The 19,450-nt window shown below is 40.9% G+C and overlaps 1 long non-coding RNA gene across 1 annotated transcript; it reads left to right on the plus strand.

Annotated features, from left to right (window-relative positions):
- Positions 1-4,409: 4,409 nt before the first annotated feature.
- LOC121080406 lies at positions 4,410-15,328 on the plus strand. The gene is made up of 3 exons (XR_005825364.1): positions 4,410-4,446; positions 4,529-4,565; positions 15,281-15,328. It is a non-coding gene; the product is annotated as an uncharacterized LOC121080406 (long non-coding RNA).
- Positions 15,329-19,450: the final 4,122 nt, after the last annotated feature.

The raw sequence follows: 19,450 nt of genomic DNA on the forward strand, positions 1-19,450 counted from the left end.
ACTCTCGGAAGATGGGCCAGAAGAAGAGTAAGGCTTCTGGTTCCATGCAGGAGGTACGGGGTGGGGGTGGGCTCCCTGATATACCCCAAGATAGCACGCTAGGCCTAATGATTCAATATTGGGACGCCTCCCCTTCTCGAAAGGGGAAGTCCAGGGAAAAAATGATCCATTATTGTATGGAAGTATGGGGAGGAAAACAAATAAGAAAGGATTTATATTGGCCTATTTTTGGATCCCTTGAGGATTGGATATGTCAACAACTGAATATATGTGTTAACAATAAACAGCCATTTAATAAGGAGGAGAGTGAACATGCCTTTTTATGGATCCTGGGTACAGCCCAGACCGCTAATTTGTTCCCTTTAAAAGAAAAGAAAAAGGATAGGAAGAAAAGGCGGGAGGAAGACGAACTTCCAGTATCTCCCCCACCCTATATTCCCCCTCCTCCGTCACCACAGGGTCCTGATCCTCCTCCAACAGCACCCCCCCAACCTGAGGAAGAGGCCTCTCCTAATCGAATAATGACTAGAAGTCAAACTAGAGAAAGGAGGGAGGAAAATCTATTATATCCATTAAGGGAGACTGCTATGGGGGGACCACAACCCGGAGTCGGATTTGTATCTGTACCCCTCAACTCTGGGGATGTGAGGGAATTTAAGAAAGAAATGGGACACTTGTTAGAAGACCCATTAGGGGTAGCAGAATGTTTTGATCAATTCCTTGGCCCTAACATTTATATTTGGGACAAGATGGAGGCTATTTTAAAGATCTTGTTTACAAATGAAGAACGAGGGATGATCAGAACGGCAGGCATGAGACATTGGGATCAGAGACATCAACATGGCCCAGCCGGAGATTTAAAATGGCCCTTACAGTGGCCCAATTGGGACAATCAAGATCCCACACATAGAAATAATATGGTTGATCTCCGGGATATGATAATTCAGGGAATTAGGGATTCTGTACCCAGAGGACAAAATATTAATAAAGCCTTCAATGAACAACAGAAAAATGATGAAACCCCCACCGAATGGCTAGAAAGGCTGAGAAGGAGTTTCCAGCTATATTCTGGACTAGACCCTGATAGTCAAGTGGGTCAAGCCCTGCTAAAAACTCAGTTTGTGGCTAAATCTAGGATCAATATAAGGAAAAAGTTAGAGAGTCAGAAGAGACAGGCTAGAATCTTGGTGGCAGCTGTAAGAGAAGGACAAAATCTGGACAGGAGAGAAGAAAGGCCCCAGAAGGGCCCAGAAAATCCTAAAAGAAAGGGATTTGGCTCACAAGATGTAGAGTGTTTCTATTGCCACAAGAGGGGGGCATTTGCAAAGAAATTGTCGAAAAAGGATAATGGATGAGAAAGTTTTTAAAGATTAGGAGGGTCAGGGGCTCTATTTGCTGGGGACCCCTAAGGTTACCGAGCCCTTGATAAAATGAAAATTGAGTCCTCAGCATGAAGTGTAACAGAATATATTTTAGAACTCACAAAAAAAAGACAGGAATTAAGAAAGAAGGGTTTGATAGTACAAAGACCTCCCTTGGATATTTCCATACACCTAATTCAACCTGGAGACCAGGTGTTGATAAAAACTTGGAAAGAAACTTCTCTAACACCCCATCAGGAAGGACCTTTTGTTGTTCTACTTACCACAGATACAGCTGTACAAACAGCGGAAAAAGGATGGACTCACGCCAGCAGAATTAAGGGACCTATCTTCCCAGAGATATCAATGGTTCCAAATACCACCTGGAATTACCCTACAAAAGGTATATTTTGCACCCTGGAGTGAAGAACAAATACCTGACCAAACGGGGGGAGCTGGACTATACAAACTGACAGGAACTCCTCAGGTTTTTCCCTTTTGCTGTGAGACAGAGACAGATATACCCGAATCACCCGGTATAGGAGACATCCGTGGAATACCCTGTTTAAAACACCCTACTGCCGGACACTTATGCTGGGTTGTTTGCCAATGTTTAAATTGTGATAAAAAGTGGTCTTGTGTTTCAATTAAGAGACAACCTTATTGTATGAAATGTCACAATAATCTAACACCTACCAGGGAACAACGGACTCAAACAGAAATTTGTAAATTATTTTGTGGATGGGAACTGTCAATACCTGAACTTTGGGAAGTATATGAAACAGACTGGTATAGAGTTTTAGGACAGTGTACTATAAGATCCTGGAAACGGGCACAACAACCAAACAGGTGGAAATATATTTGAGAGATAACTAACTCTTTAGACCTTGAAAATTATTGACAGGATAACAGCAAATTCCCCTGAAGACTACCTGCTGCTGCCAAGAAGATATTGATATCCCGTTGCTCTCTGCAACAGAGTAGACGAGGAAAGGCAGAGAGGTACTAACAGTGGGGAAATGAAGGCTGTTATCCTGATAATAATATTAATTACCACGACTTTAGAAAATGAACATCAACCCTTCAATTGGACCTTAGGTCGATGGGAAGGTCCTGTTATATTGAGAATTAATGTTACGGCCGGTACTCCAAGTTTCTTAGTATATCTCTGTGATTTAGTGCTCACACAACCATGTCTTAACCTCATTACTTTTGTCCAAACTCAAACCCAGGAAAAAGTTATTGTAATTTTCCTTATAATATTGTTATTGACTCTGACTTTTGGACCCTGTATCATCAATAGAATTGTAACTTTTGTTAAAAGCAGGTTGGAAAAAGTGCAGCTAATGGTAATGAAACAATCAGAAATGGAAATGAAAATTATACCAAATGAAATTCCTGATTTAGATACGGCTTGTGAGGTATTGTCTAGATTTAATCAGCAAATCACTTATAAATAAAAGAAGGGGGGGAATTGTAATAAGTAACTAAGGGTAATTTGCTGATCAAAGGGGTTTTTAACAAAAGGAATGATCTTGCTGCAACATATTTGAGAACGTTCTGTCTGGTGAGAAAAGAGTTAACTGTTAACCATGAGGTTGCGAGATATACCTTCTCAAGGCCAATGTTAAACCATAATCTCATGTTACTATGACAGCCTTTGTCTTCGTCTAGACTTTAGTGTAAAAAGAGTTTAGTTTTGTAACATACAGCTTCTTGCTACGGGACTGAGAGCATAACTGTTTGCTTAAACCGGCCTTGAAGATGAGAATAAAAGGGCTGTGTTACTTGTCGGAATTTGCGAGCCTGGATGGAGCTGTGACTCCCCGGCCACCCAGCGCGCTGTTTTTGCTTTCCTGCCTTAATAAATACTTAGTGAATTTATTTCGGACTCTAGTTATTTCAATTTCAACTATAACAATATCTTTGCTTAGTTTTGGAATGAAGTTGTATAATTATCTTCCTGGAATATACAAATCATCTGCTTTTTTCCTCTGCAGATACAGATCAGAATTAATAACTGTATGATGCCTTTTACTAACATTCTACCATATCTGTGTGGCCATGGTCTATATCCAATATTAGGAACCTATTCATTGTTCCTAATGTATGGAAAATCTCATTATTGTCCTTATCCCTACTAACCATAGATTTATACTTAGAGCTGTTGATCCCTTTACCACTTTTCTACACTTTCCATATTTTAGTTTCTTTTTCTTGCTGACAGTTTCCTGCATCTTCCATTTCTATATATAGTTTTGTGTATAGATATAGACATACATACAGATCCTTGGTGCTGTCACATTTTCCCAAAAAAATCTTTGTTTTTCAAATTTTTCATGTGTGTGACTTCCAGTAAGATATCCTTAAAATGTTTTCTACTACCATCCACATTTTTCTTCCAGGCAGCTGATTCACTGATTTTTAGCAATATAAAAATAGCCTTTGAAAAATGCTGATAGATGTATAAATACATGTGTGTATATTAGTAGCTTGAGTTTTCTTCTGCTCACATATAAAAATCTGATCAAATTAGAGTTCCTTACCACTTAGCTAGTGCTAATTCTTCTTTCAATGTCCAGGACTTATTTATCTGTGTGGTGCAGGAGCGGTCTGCAAACTGGGACCATGCGCGGCAATCAGTTAGCTGAGGGGAATTTGCTCGAGCTTGTCTAGACAACAATTAACATGATGAGGCACGTTTGCAGAGCACAGGGGAGTGGGAGACCGATGGCGCCAAGGAAAGATAACACCTTGCAGTTAATTGATGGTAGTTAACCACCAATCAGGGATTGCCTAGTATGCAAGGCTTAGCTTCAAGAACCAATCTGTTTAAAACGCGCAGCTTCTGAAAGTCTATAAAACCTCGTGCTTCATTACAATAAATTGACATTTGCTTGCATCAAGCGGCGTCCCGTCTCTTCATTCGCCGCAAATTGGTGACCCCGACGTGATGCGTTTAAGGATCTAACGTGAAGGGCTCTCGAATCGCCTATCTAAGCGACATGCAGCGAATCCCACAGAACTTTGAATGATCTGCTGAAAGGAAGCAGGAGCCGGCCTGAAATCCCTCCGGAGTTGAGAGGTGAGCTGTGGGAAATCTGTAATGGGGAATCAGGGTTCGTCCCCAGAAAGAGACGTATATGGACTCATGAAGGGTCTTCTAGTCAGATCAGGGAGTCCGTGCCTCAGTCTCCTCAAATGGTGACCCCTATGGTGGTGTTCCGAAGCCTTGGAAGAATAAGGACGGAACTGGTCGATAAAAAAGACAGCTCGTGGAAGAGGACTGCGTTCCGGAGGAGACGGCTTGGCTGAACGATCGTCTGGCTGTCTGGACCAGGTGGACAACCTAAACCCCGAGGATAACACCTGTATTCATCGAGACAGGTGAGCAGCCAAAAACTTTAGAGACTTTGAAAGAATGAAAGTGTGTACATACAGCAGCCAATTGTATGATGCTGCCGCGGAGGGGAACTCCGTGTCGGGAATGCATTTAGCATCTTGGTGGCAAATTCTGACTACTCTTTGCCAAGTGTGGACTAATTCTACTAACGGTGCTAAACCAGAGGAAGCTGTAAATTCCACCGACAGCACGACTCTTCTCGAGACACAGTCAGTGATGGCGATTCTGTCCACACCTCCTCTGCCCCCAAAGCTTCTGTCACTGATTGCAGCGACCCTCACAGCACAGGACCAAGCACGGGAACAGGACAACTCGGACAATGATTCCATTGACACTGATAAACCTTTTGATCCAGGTCCTATAGATCTGGAAAAGGAGGTAGACCTTTCCCCCACCCCCTTGTCTCTCCTGATGCATTGATTGTATTTCTGGGGAGGGTGAAAGGGAGTCTGAGGGATTTGTGGCAGGAATGCAAGTGGGAAACACTTAAGTGATGGGTTTTGGGAGTCGCTATGGCATGTTCAGTATTTTGTCAGACAAATCAACCTCCAGAGTGGCAGCCTGTGCAATACGAGGCTGTTAAAGGGTTAATAAAAGCAGTGCGGGAAGGGAGGATTCATAATACATTTGCTATGTCCCTTCTTGAAGTGATGGCAGAGCCTTATACACTCACACTGCATGATCGGAGGTCATTGCTTTGTATGGTACTAACTGATACAGTATATGATGTGGTTATTTGATTTTTGTGAGCTATGTGTAGTGGCCTTGATTGAAAACCTTAATCGGGGAATTGCTGTTAACTATGAGCAGTTGGCTGGAGAAATTAATTGTGCCGATTCTGTGACTCAGGCAAGGTATCCCAGGGACAACTGTTTGCAAATGAATGAGATGGCTATTAAGGCAGTCCGGATGCGGGAGTCTTGCCACAGGGTCCTAGAGAGTCACTAACTTTAATACTAACTTGATTGATTGGCTTCAGAATATTTTGCAACAAGTCGAGCAGGAGGAAGCTCAAGGGTTGCTTTTAAAACAACTAGCTGTGATAATGTCAATGAAAATTGTAAACGGGCAACTTTCACAATCGCAACCCCAACATGTGTCAAATGATTGTAACGCAGAACTCACAGCAGACTGTAATTCTCAGGCTGAGTTCTGGAATGCAGCATAACAGATTTTTGCTTCTCTAATCTCTTCTGTAAGAATAGTACACGCTCTTAACTTGCTTAGTAAATTAGGCTGCTAGCTTGCTAAACAAAGTAATACTACAAATAATATTTTTTTTTCTGGCTTATTAACAGATGTTGATTCTGTCCATCATATATTGCTACAGAACCAAGTTGCTATTGATTTTTATTATTAGCACAGGGACACAAGTGTGAAGACTTTGATAGGATGTGTTACGTGAATCTGAGTGACCACTGTGAATTAATTTACAAAAGTATACAAAACTCAAAAGCCTTAAAACAAAGATCTGCAACAGAGCCAGGGGCGGGATGCCTTTGGTCTCTTCTCACGGCTGGGAAACTTTGGGCCATGACTCGAAAGTATTACAGGATTTATTATAATTACCTTTAACCACCTTATTGATGTTTGCCTTATGTCTCCCATACTTTTTTTTCTGTATTCAGTGTTTAGTTGATTGTAACATAAAGCAGGTCATGGTCACCCAGCTACACACACCCTTTGCCTCCTCGCAATTAAGCAAAAAAGGGGAGGATAGAGAATGTCTGAAGAGATATACAGGAGAGGAAACTGGAGAATATTTGACCTAACAAGAGATGAGAGAACAGCTAGGTATTGTGAAGGAGAATATGAAAGATAAACATGGTTATCTAGTGTTTAATAGGTGTCTGCATGCTTGTAGAGATATATAGCTATGTAACTGCATGAATGATTCCTGCCCTGAGCCTGGTGGAGCATACAGCTGCGGTTTGTGTCCGGGCTCAGAGATGTAAATAGGGGCTTCTCTGTTATGGTAAAAATGTTTCTCTTTGCATAAAAAAGAGAGGGAATGAAGGGAATGACCCCAGAGGTATGTTCAGAGAAGGCATGCTATGTTTCGAACTTTTTGACTGAACCAGTTCTTGTTTGGTGTGCCCTTCCACCTATGTATAATGTTAATCCAAAAGAAGATGATACTGTTTACACTTTGAATGTCGATAATTGTCTTTCTGTAGATGCTAATGTAGTAGGAGGCTATGATGGGAACGTGTCGCAGCAGTTCTTCTCTTATCCGGAGTAACAGCAGGGAAAGCATTAGAGTTAAATCACCTTGTTTGGTAGGCAATTAAGAATGCGAGTCAAAATTGCCACTGCTTTTTGTTGTTGGTTCAAGGACATGGCTGTGAGGATTTTGATGGTATGTGCTGCGTGGATTTTAGGCGCCCCATTGCAGCAACATGTTATCAAAATCTGAGAAAATGTCAGCCTTTTTTGGCATCCATTCACTCAATTGGCAGTATTGTTTGTTTCCTATTACCTTGGTTGCTGTCATGTTTGCAAGGGCCCTGCAGAACATGGCAAACCTGGTACTAGCTGTTCAAAAACAAAAAGGGGAAATTTGTAAAATTGTACGGAACAGAGACAGTGGGTTATTTTGACACTGACAATATGTCTTAGTTGCTTTTTTATTTGTTCTATTACTTATACCTTGTTTTTACTCGTTCGGTTTCAAAGGTTCTTTTTGTGCAACAGGAAGGGGGAGATGCAGGAGCGGTCTGCAAACTAGGACCATGCATGGCAATCAGTTAGCTGAGGGGAATTTGCTCGAGCTTGTCTAGACAACAATTAACATGATGAGGCACGTTTGCAGAGCACAGGGGAGTGGGAGACCGATGGCGCCAAGGAAAGATAACACCTTGCAGTTAATTGATGGTAGTTAACCACCAATCAGGGATTGCCTAGTATGCAAGGCTTAGCTTCAAGAACCAATCTGTTTAAAACGCGCAGCTTCTGAAAGTCTATAAAACCTCGTGCTTCTGTACAATAAATTGACATTTGCTTGCATCAAGCGGCGTCCCGTCTCTTCATTCGCCGCAGTGTGGTATCTTTAAAGTTACAAAATTATTACTGATAATTATTGTTATTAATAATTATTGTTATCACTATTTCATTGGTGATACTTGGATATTAAAAAGTTGGAAAAATAAACATGGATACATTTTGTTCACACTAGGAGAGAGTATTCTTCATTACCTGCATTTATACTTCATTACATTACTTATATGTTTCTCAGATTGAAGCCCCCTGTGATAATACAGCTTTCTAGCCTATATATTATGGAATGGTTCTTACAGTATTGATCGTTGTGTTCCCTAGTGTGATAGATATCAAGCCACACATAGTACATTGCTTTGTTTATCCTCTAGGACACTGATTTGTAAGCATTCAAGAACTTTTTTCCTAACTTCTCAGTGACTTGGAAACAGGCAATGCCATTTTTGACACAGACAGACTCCTTCCATTTTTTGACCACTCAATTCTTCCTAAATAGCTGAGACTGAGTATGAAGTAGAAAGTTACAGGTATGCCTGGGAGTAAACCTTCAAAATTACAGGCTGAGGTCAGGGCAAACTGTGAGCAGTATCCTAACAGTTCTTTCAAATGAGAGCAAAGCAAGCTTCAGACCTTGCAAAATATTTAAAACCGTGTGAAACTCAGCAGTTTTTGTTAGAAGCATAATATATATCTTTAAAAAAAATAATGTTATCTTGGCATCTTTCAACACAACTTTCCCCTGCTCACATTTTTTATAACATGTTCCTTTCCATGCATTTGGAGCAATTCCCCATCAGATACAAAATCTACTGCTTACAGATTTGAATGTTCTCTTCTCTCCCTTTTACCAGAAGGAGGAAAATTTTTAAGGACTTTGAGCAGCAGTTAGAGTGGTTGTGATGCCTTTTTTTCAGGTTGGAGGTCTCTGAATGCAGTGAGGATATCAATCTCTCTTGGGTTTTGCAATTAAATTATTGTTAGGGCTGATTAGAAAAGCTCCCATGTGACAATATAGTAGCAAAATGTCCCTTGCAGTAAAGCAGATAAATTGTTCAATTTTTTTTCATATAAATTAGTCAAATGCCCATAAATTAGAGATTAAAACAGTGTTCCATTTATAAACAACTGCATCCTCAACTTCCAGAAGGAAAACTGAATAGGAAAGTGTTGTGGTACATCTTGCCCCCTCCCCTGGGCTGCTCTACGGTCTCAGAAATCCCCATTAGGCCTTAGCTTCTGTGCAATAAGTTGGGCAGTTAAGAGTCCCTTGACCATACTAGCAAATCTTGCATGATTGAGGTGGGAAACTGCACTGGCTGTACCAGAAACATCCCTTATCTCAACAATAACACCTGTCAGCCTTGAACATTCCTTAACAAGCCTGGGAAGACTTATGACTCTGAGTGGTACAATAACACCGTCAATGGAATTTTTAAAAAAATCCACCAATTACCAATTCAGATTGCAGCCAGGATGGAAAATTAATGATGACTAAAGCCACTCATCTCCGAACCTATAAACAGCTGTGTCACATGAAAAGGGGGAGGGGGGAGAAAATTCTCTCAACTCCAGGTGTTTGATCTGTCTATCTGACGTACGGAATTAGACTCTATAACTCAAAAGTTATAAAGTAGGTATGTTTATTGCGCGCAGATGCACGGGGGATCGCTCCTCCACAAGCGTGCATGCCCGAAGTGACGAACCACCTCACATTTATGCAATAAAACAAATGAATATTCAATTAACGCCTATACATATTCGTTACCTAAACCCGCTTACTCTGGCTTCGTATGTTAATTAGCTTATCAGTCCTTTGCCTGGAATGTGGTGGTCTTGCAGGTTTGTAGATGATTCATGTGCTTGTGACCATCTGATCTTCTCCAGCAAGAAGCCTTAGCACTCCCTCCCTCTAGATAGCATTGGAATATCTCTCATCCTTTTCTCATCCTTTTTATAAATAGCCCCTTTGTCAGAGGAAGAAGGGTAGTTGTCTCCTCAAAGCTGTGTGCCTATGTGACCATACACCACACCCATGACCAGTCACCATACCCACATTCTTTGAGCAGATATATACAATCACCATCGATGTCCATTGTCCCCATTTCACACTATTTCTCCATATCATATCAGCACCCCAGGAAAGCCTAGAACCTTGTGCCCAACCAGTCTGTCAGTGTCCCGTTATGGGGCCCCTTCACTGAACAGTCCTGCTGGATCAGAGGGTGATTCAATTGACTTGTTCAGGGAAACACACCAACAGCATAAGGGGGACCCCTCAGCAGATCTTCCCACTTTATTTGTTTAAATGTGTTACCCGCTGCCAGTAACTGCTAGCACCCACAAAGGACTCACATTAACAGTTAACGGAATAACACTCTTTATTATAAAATTGTGACAAGATTTGTGATTGCCGGTGATAGGGACTGTCTGCAAAAACAAGCTTGAAATGATACACAACCAAACTATATAAAATCAAAACCTTAATTACTAATGACAGCTAGTATGAGTTAGTTATTTAGCATGCATAAGACAAAGTTCTTACCCAACATGTGTCCCTATGGGGGATAAGACAGGTTCAGCCCGTTGACTGATCCCAGAAGTTACAATGGAGTCTTCCCCTACCTTCTACCCTCCTTTTTCCACTTTTTATACTCATAGTATATTGCATATTCATTCATCATACACAGGATTGATTACAAAATTAGAGGATGATTACAAAATTGATTGATTATAATCAGAGGATTGATTACAAAATGAGGATGCAAATTAGTATGCATTCTCAGAAATTAGTACGCATCCTCAGATAGCACTTACTGAAGTTCTCTACTAACTACGCATGCTCCTCAAGCAGGGTTTTGTCCTCTTTGGGGGGGGGTGGGGGGCGGGGGCGGCGCTATTTGAGTTGGAGGTCACAATCTCCCACTACCACAATTATCTTTGTCCTATTTTCAACTAATTTTCTGTTGATGGCAGTGGATTGCAACACCTTATCAGCCTGTCTCCTCTCATAGCCAGAACTTTCCTCACTTGAAGGCTTCTCTCTGTGTAACTTAGATAATGGTGTTCTTTTCACTATCTGTTCTGTGTTTCTCATCCTCCCCAAGGCTGACTCCCTTGATTAGAAGTCCCTTCATTCATAACAGCTTTAGAGAGTGAGTCAGCTTGACCTAGCTTTGTGAACACTGAATCAGAGTTGGGTAATCCAGGAGTTTAGACAACTCCCCCCTCCCCCTTTGGACTTATTCCAGTCCAGGACTAGTCCATTTCCATCACATTTAGGTGGAGTTTGAAAGACTCTAGTCATACATATTGTTACTAACTGGTATCGTGTGCCCAGTGAGGTGTAGTAGTACCTTGGAGGCAGGTAACTTTGAGACGGAGGTGTGTGTTAGTATTACAATGAGGTTATTTCATCTGAGAAAAGTCATTTCACAATGGTTGGCTCAGCCACAGACATCTCATGGATTCTTCGTGTGACAACTGCTATGCAGCTTATCAGCTGTGTGGTGTCATCAAGTTCCCATTCCTGCAGGGAGCATGACAGAGCGTGGCTGCAGGGTCTCCACTCTGCTCCATCCTCTGTTACTCCTATCAGCATGTGCTGAGCTGGCAGGATGTGTTGCTTAGGGAACTGTGGTGATGTAGATTCCGTGCATGCCAACCATCCTGAAGGTGATGGCTGTATTTTACCCTAAAAAGCTTTCTGTAATACTATGCTTCTATTAGGACCAACTTTTCTCTAATCCCCTCCCTCAAGGTGATTTTCCCACAAGTGGTCCTAAGTGAGGCCCTTTGAGCTCTTCTGGACTGCAGCGGGCTGCAAACAGCATCTCCCTCTGGGACGCCTCTCCGACTTTGTAAACTCCTAAGTTTGCGATACAAAGGGGACCATTGCCAAAAGCTGACAACGGGGGCTAGGCTGAATTTCCTGCTTCTTGAGGCTCAACCTTTCGCCCATCGAGAAATGCAAAAGCATTTGAAGTATTTCACTGAATTCGAGGGGAACTTTTAAGAGGTGTATACTTTTGTACATATATCTCTATACTTCTATTCCTTTGTTTCTGTGTGTGTGAATTGATTTAGTAACCTCATAATAAGTATAGTATAAGTATTACAATTTTGAATCCATAGTTAAGCCACTTTTATAATTTAAGTAGATCCTACTTGATTCACTTTGTAAATGAGAAATTAGATGATGATGAAGTGCTGCTAAAATCCTCTAATCAACCTTAAACTGTGAATACTCCTTATATTCCTTTAGATATAAACTGTTGTCCAAGTCTGAGACTAAGATTGGATCTAGCCACATCTAAGCTCTATTAAGAGTTTAGTAAGCAAGGGGGTCCACTCTGAACCTCATGACTCAACAGGAGTGTCTCTTACTCTTTTACATCTTTAATCTCTGTGTAAATCATTTCAGCTTAATTTTAATTTGATTCTTCTTTGTGTGATTTATCTATGTGATAATGTGTAATAGAGTGAACATTGCCACTGAATTTTGTGAAGTTGCACTCCCACAAATTCCTATTAAAACTTTTCTGCTCATACCTTTGACAGTGATTCTTTAAGCGACTTAACCTAAACCATTAATTTGTGACAGAAAGCCTGGATGTTTTTCATATAAGAGCATGCTATTTCTTAACATCAAGTAAAAAATGTATGACACCATGTTTCAGTGAACCCCAGTAATACTTTGTCATTCCTGGAAACTGTTAACATTAAAACAAACCCGGCTCTGTCATTGAACAGTTAAAACCCAGTCAGTTCCTCACTTCACTCATGATTTTCCTGCCCAGTTTACATTCTCTGACTAATCTGGACTGTGTCTTTAAGTTTTAAAAGATATATGCGGAAGTTATACCTGATGAAAAGAACACTGTGGAAATCAAGCTTTCTGTAAAGATAGAAGTTTACAGTTGTCTAGCAGCTTGTTATTTTTATTTTTTTGAAACATTTTCAGATTTTAAGGGACAAGATTATGGTCAGATGAACAAGGAAAATCAGATGGAGTAAATTATTATAATTATAAAGGCTGTTATGAATCCTATAATAATTACAGGAGTCTAATTTTTTTACAGCTTTAAGTAATTTATAAAGGAAATGTTCTATATCTGGTCTCCCTTGAAATTTTTCATTTTTAGGTCTTTTTAAAACAAAATTTGTAATTAGAGATGGATGTCACTGTATTTAAATGTATATATTAAAATTGTATATAATTCATTACATCATATTGGTATGTTTATATTGATAGATTTAGTCTCTTAGTAAAGAGGCAAAAAATGCAAGTGACAGAAGCATATGAGTAATTTATAAATAAATATGATGTTCAATAAAATAAAACTTCCTTCTTGCAAGGGAGTTTTAAAAGGCCCATCTTCTCAACATGTCTATTAAAACAAAATGCAAGTAGAATTACTAATTACACACCATTTTAGAAAGATAGTGAACCAAAAGCTGTCTAAAAAGTTTAAAGTCATCAGGAAAAAAAATTCAAAACCACAAATATCTTAAAACTCTTATATTTGCAACATTTTCAGGTGAAAAGTCTTTAAAATAGCACAATATTCAGTGTGCCAAATTTCAGGAAGTATGGCTTCATCTGGAGGTGCTCAGTTAGGAGGTATGTACTTAAAACTGTGATTCTGATGCAGATTTAGCTTCATTCTTTATTCTTGTTGCTTCTTACTTTGTTTATTAGAAATTATCCTAAAAAATATCAAGTGCTGGTTGTCTTGTAAATATTAGCTATATATTATCTGCTTTTTTCCTTTCTGAGCTCTAAAGGACAAAGGCAATGAAGAAAAAGTTTTTTACAAAGCCATGTTGAGATTTCTGTGTTTTTAATAATTACTGTAGAAAGGCTCTCCATAAATGTGCAGCTGATCTTCATCACATTTTTCTTGCTTCTGGCATCACCTCTCAATTAGATCTGTTCTCCACCTTGTTTGTGTGCTCAGCTGTACCCTCTCACTGTATCTATCCATAATTCAGGAGTTGTTCTAGCAACCACGATTGCTTCTGATCTTGTTTCCCTTATTGTAATTTTTTTGTCTGCTGCTCAGTGACCTCGACTTCCTATAGTCAGTAGCTCTGTGTTACATTGCCATTGTCCTCTCATTGTTTAATTCTCTACACTGTGATGGCTGCCCAAATGCTCTTAACTTTCTCTTCACCTTTCCACTCCTTCAGTGGTTGAAAAATTAGACATAAAATGTACTTCAAACAGAGTCAAGAAAACTAAAGCAAGTTGAATAAAAAGTGCAGAAAATACAGCAAAGAGTTAAACTGAATTTCTCAAAACTGTTGTAGACTCTAAAGGTAATATATTTGAAGCCCTGTAGAAGCATTACATGTATATGATTAACTACATTATATATAAAGGGAGGCAGGAACCAGGAGTCACACTGTCCCAGGAATATCATCTAGTCTGGAAAAAAGCCCTTACAATGGGAATCAAGTAGGGCCTGACACTCCCAGGCAGGTGTTAACACATTATCTGTGATTTAAAGAGATGCTACTGCCAAACTGGACTGAACCAGATTCAGCACAGTCCTGGTGTGAACACTGACATCAAAAGTGAATATTTCACAGTGGCAGCCTGAATATGCATGTGATTTTTTTAAAATTCCATTTAAAATTGTTCCAATTAAAGAGCAGACAGGAAATATCCAAGCTAACAAATAGAACTTCAATTCTGAATTTTAAACATCAAATACAACAGGCAGTAGAAGATCAAAATAAACAACTCGACCACATTGTGGCATTAGATTTTCAGCAAGTAGATTTTTGGGAAAATCTTTCCTTAAACTTTCTGTGTGAATACGATGAAATAAGTTTTCCTCTATTTCAGGTTCTTCCCTGCAGGAGGGGGCCTGGAAATCAGGACGATAAGTACCAATCAGTTAGCTGAAAGGGATGTGCTCCAGCTTGTAGGCCACAAACCCTGGGAGGACAAGGAATGTGAATAGATAACAATCAACAGGATGAGTCATGCTGAGAAAAGATAAGGGAATGAGGAACAGATGGCGAAAAGGAAGAGTAACACCTTGCTGTTAATCGATGACTGTAAAAACTTAAAGTGTCCTTTGTAGTTAACCACCAATCAGGGATTGCCTAGTATGCAATGCTTAGCTTAAAGAACCAATCTGTTTAAAGCGCGCAGCTTCTGAAAACATATATAAACTCGTGCTTCTGTATAATAAATCGACATTTGCTTGCATCAAGCAGGGTCCTTTCTCTTCATTTGCTGCAAAGTGGTGACCTCGACGTGATCTGGTTAAGGATCCAACATGAAGGGCTCTCGAATCGCCTGAGCGACTTGCAGCGAATCCCACAGAACTTTGAATGGACCGCTGAAAGGGAGCGGGAGCCAGCCGGCCTGAAATCCCTCCGGAGTTGAGGTGAGCTGTGGGAAATCCGTAATGGGGAATCAGGCTTCATCCCCAGAAAGAGACGTATATAGACTCATGAAGGGTCCTCTGGTCAGATTCAGGAGTCCGTGCCTCAATCTCCTCAAAAGGTGACCCCTATGGTGGTGTTCCGAAGCCTTGGAAGAATAAGGATGGAACTGGTCAATAAAAGACAGCTCATGGAAGAGGGCTGCGTTCCGGAGGAGACGGCTTGGCTGAACGATCGTCTTGCTGGCTGGACCAGGTAGACAACCTAAACCCCGAGGAGAACACCTGTATGTGACGTACGGAATTCGATGTCCATTGTCCCCATTTCACACTATTTCTCCATATCAATCCCCCCTTTTCTATCAAACTAAGTAAATTCTTTTACTTAAGCAGTCTTCCCGAATGATATAAAGCATCATACATAAGTGTTACCCTTTTAAACATTCTCCAAACCCACAAATATAACATAATGGTTAGTATTAAGGAAATTCCTAAACTGATCAATAAGATCACAATGGGGTGTACCATAGTGTTAAGAACTGATTCATCTTTTCTACCTGGCCACTCGATTGTGGTCGGTATGGGGTATGTAATTGCCAATCTATTCCTAGATGGTGGCTCATCTGTTGCACTATTCTGGACACAAAATGTGGTCCTCTATTCGAGGACATTACCGCTGGGACTCCAAACCTAGGTATTATCTCTTGGAGCAGTATTTTGGTCACTTCCCGGGCTTTAGCAGTTCTGGATGGGAAGGCTTCTGGCCAACCTGAAAAGGTATCTGTTAGTACCAATAAATATTGATACCCCCCTTTTCAAGGAAGTTCCGAGAAATCGATCTGCCAATGTTGCCCTGGAACATTTCCTCTACTAATGTTCCCTAGTTTTATTTTATTTGCTGTATTGGGATTATTGCATAAACACATTTCACATTGCTGAGTCACCTGTTTTATTACAGTATACAAGTTTTGCCCTATCAATTTCTGATTTAGACTTTTATATAAAGCATCAGCTCCCCAATGCGTCTTATTAATAATAGGGCTGTGGTCCATATTAAATTGGATGGTACCACTATATGACCATCCCTTAAATAAGTCCACTTACTTAATTTTATTTTATCATTCATGTCCTGAATTACCTTTAAGTTTTCTTTAGAATAGTTTGGCTCTTGATCTGTACTTACAGTTTTGGATTTTATCGCCTTGTATTAAGGATAATCCCTCATTTCCTACCTCCTCTGTTACTTGTCTGGCCTCATGGTCGACCAGGTGGTTTCCAATTTCCAAATCAGTGCCTCAGAGTGGGCCATTCCTCACATCAAGGTCTGGCATGGCATATGTCCCCACCACTCAACGCCTACTGGGTTGCAGGCAACAGCGGAGCTCAAGATTCTTCTTGGTGGCAAACACAGAGGCCAACCCAGTCTTGCCCTTGACTATGGTAGGAGGCACCTGACCAACCTTATTCCTTGTACATCGTTGTCAATGCAGTTTCACCTGCACATCCCATAACAAGTCACTGTCATGGCAAAACACACAGATTTACATTAGTAGAGCTACTACAGAGTGTATTTTATTTCAGTTTTTCTGCCAATATCCCCACAGCCTTGCTGACCAAGGGATATTGTTTTTATCTGAACTGGGCAAGCCTCCCCCTTATCATTTTTACTGTAACAGGTAAAGCATTTTTCACCTTTTATTGTCAGATACACGTGGTTAAAAATTTATTTTACTTCAGGGAGGTCCTCTTTTCCTCTTTTCTGTTGAATTAAAGATAAGCTCAATATTTCAATTACTTGATCATTTTTAACTTTTAGATTCATTTCTCCTTCTTTAAACGTCTAGATATTCTAATAAATCTCATCCCAACAAAGATTTCGGTGAATTTGGCATTCTTATTTGTTTTCTTAGTTTGTACTGTAAAGGTTTCAGGATGTTTTCCTGGTGGCCAGCAGCTCCCACAACTGTAACAAATTATTATTTTTTTTTACTGAAGTTTAACAAATAAGTTGGTTTTGTATTCACTAAAATTCCACCTCATACCCATTCCCTGCCCTAAAGGGGCCGTTACCGGTCCTGTTGTACTGCAAATGCTGCAGCAATTGGGGTGACATTGTCAGGTCCCTCAGCTCAATTGTCAGCAACAGCAACCCCCTCCTCCCCACCATCAGGAGGATTCGGGGCAGGAGATGCTGTTCCTGCTCTGCAGGTTACACAAGCCTGCCTCTGCAGCAGCATTTCTGTTTTAACTCTTTCTTACCCTGAATGCAAATCTGCTCCTTGTTGCTTTAAGTCTGTGTTCTTACATATCAGCCTTCGCAGGCAAACAGCAAACACCCTGCCATGTGTCCAGCGTGACTCAGCCGCACCTTCGAGGGGGTACGGGGGTTTGTACAAACTCACCCCAATACTTTAACACTTTCACAAGGTCTTTGATTCTCCACCCACCCCCGCCTCAGGTTTTACATACATTAGTACAAGTTTTTATATCTTACAACGTGTTTCATTCTGGTTGCTCCACAGAAGGAACCGCAACCTGAGCTTTTTAACACAAAAATTTCAACAAGAACATCTTTCTAGTTTAGGTCTCAGGGGTTTTTTTTCCTATCCTTTTCTAGAGCCATGATCAAAGATCAGGTGATGTTAATCCCGCACTCTTTCTAGTGCTAGTACCATAGGATCCCGAGGGGGTACTAATCCACAGTCCTTTTGCCACTCAGGTTTGTCCCGGAGGACGAAGAACATGTCTGCATATGATACTTCGTCCCATTTTCCCTCTCTCCTCAGAAACAACATTAATTGCAGGAGAGTGTTGTAATCTAACTTTCCTCCCTCCTGAGGCCATTTCGCATCACTCCAATTTATACAAAGGCCACCACTGATTACAGTATTTAATCAATTTCTTTCTATTTTCGGTACCACCATGTCCTACGATATCACTCCAATGTTTTAATATACAACCCAAGGGCGATTTTTCACAGGGCTTACTCCTTCCATTTCCCATTTTGCAATTTTAATTACTTTGTTTTTCTCCGGCCGCCTTAGCCACCCAAGGTCGGAAACGCGGATAGAGCTCCTTGCTCATATTGCACTCAAACGCGCGTCTCAAGCACTCTTGCACTCACACTCAATCAAAATAATTAAGCTATACACGGAAAATCAAAATGTGCATCTCAATCACACCATTCACACTCTCCGGGCAGCCCGCAGTTACACAAGCAGTATGTTATACGGTACCGTGCACTTATGTACAACTTTTAGGAACACTGACAGTTCACAAGGTATGCATTTCAATGAACAATTGCCAAAAAACAAACAACAAAAAAACAATTTTTCCTGGTCTTAAGCAGAGTGTTAAGTTTTCCGCTATTTGCCACGAATTACCAGAATATTATTATTTTTCAACATACATTTCATAACTCCGAGTTTTGAACATATAACAAGACAACACATAGAACAAACAAGACACAGAGCGCTATTTCAGTTGTTACATTCTAGGAATTCCCCAATTCTTAAGACAACCTAAAGGAAGTTTTTAGCTTCCTCTTTTTCCTACGCAAAAGTTTCCCTTTTACTTTTGCTAAGAGGTCCCTCTTGTTCCTGTGAGATGCCGCCTTCTTCCGACCCGCCCCCCGCTTTCCGTCACGAGGCCTCCGGGCTTTTAGGAATGGCAGTAACCTCGGGTTTGCTCGATCTGCCCTCAAGATCGCTAGCGGCCACCCCTTGGTCAGCAAACCCCCTCCCAAGGTACCTTTCCTCCTGGGGACTACGCTGCGTGCCGGACGTCTCCGTGCGTCTCACCAGCCGCCCCGTTACTAAACATACCGTTTTATCCGCGGATCCAGGGGTTTCTCTTCTGCTCCCGGGTGAACAGCTGAGAAGAGGAGGCTCCTCCGAGGAAATCTCCCGGGGCGCGCCTAGGAGCGTCCGCTCCGCAGCTGGTCCCTCAGCCGAGCAGAAATCCTCCTGCCTGCCTCGCCAAAACTGACGTGCGGAATTTGACTCTATAACTCGAAAGTTATAAAGTAGGTATGTTTATTGCGCGCAGATGCACGGGGGATCGCTCCTCCACAAGCGTGCATGCCCGAAGTGAGGAACCATCCCACATTTATACAATGAAACAAATGAATATTCAATTAACGCCTATACATATTCGTTACCTAAACCCCGCTTCGTATGTTAATTAGCTTATCAGTCCGTTTCCTGGAATGTGGTGGTCTTGCAGGTTTGTAGGTGATTCATGTTCTTGTGACCATCTGTGACCATCCGATCTTCTCCAGCAAGGAAACTTAG

Source organism: Falco naumanni, chromosome W (assembly GCF_017639655.2).
Source record: "Falco naumanni isolate bFalNau1 chromosome W, bFalNau1.pat, whole genome shotgun sequence".
Classification (NCBI taxonomy): Eukaryota; Metazoa; Chordata; class Aves; order Falconiformes; family Falconidae; genus Falco; species Falco naumanni.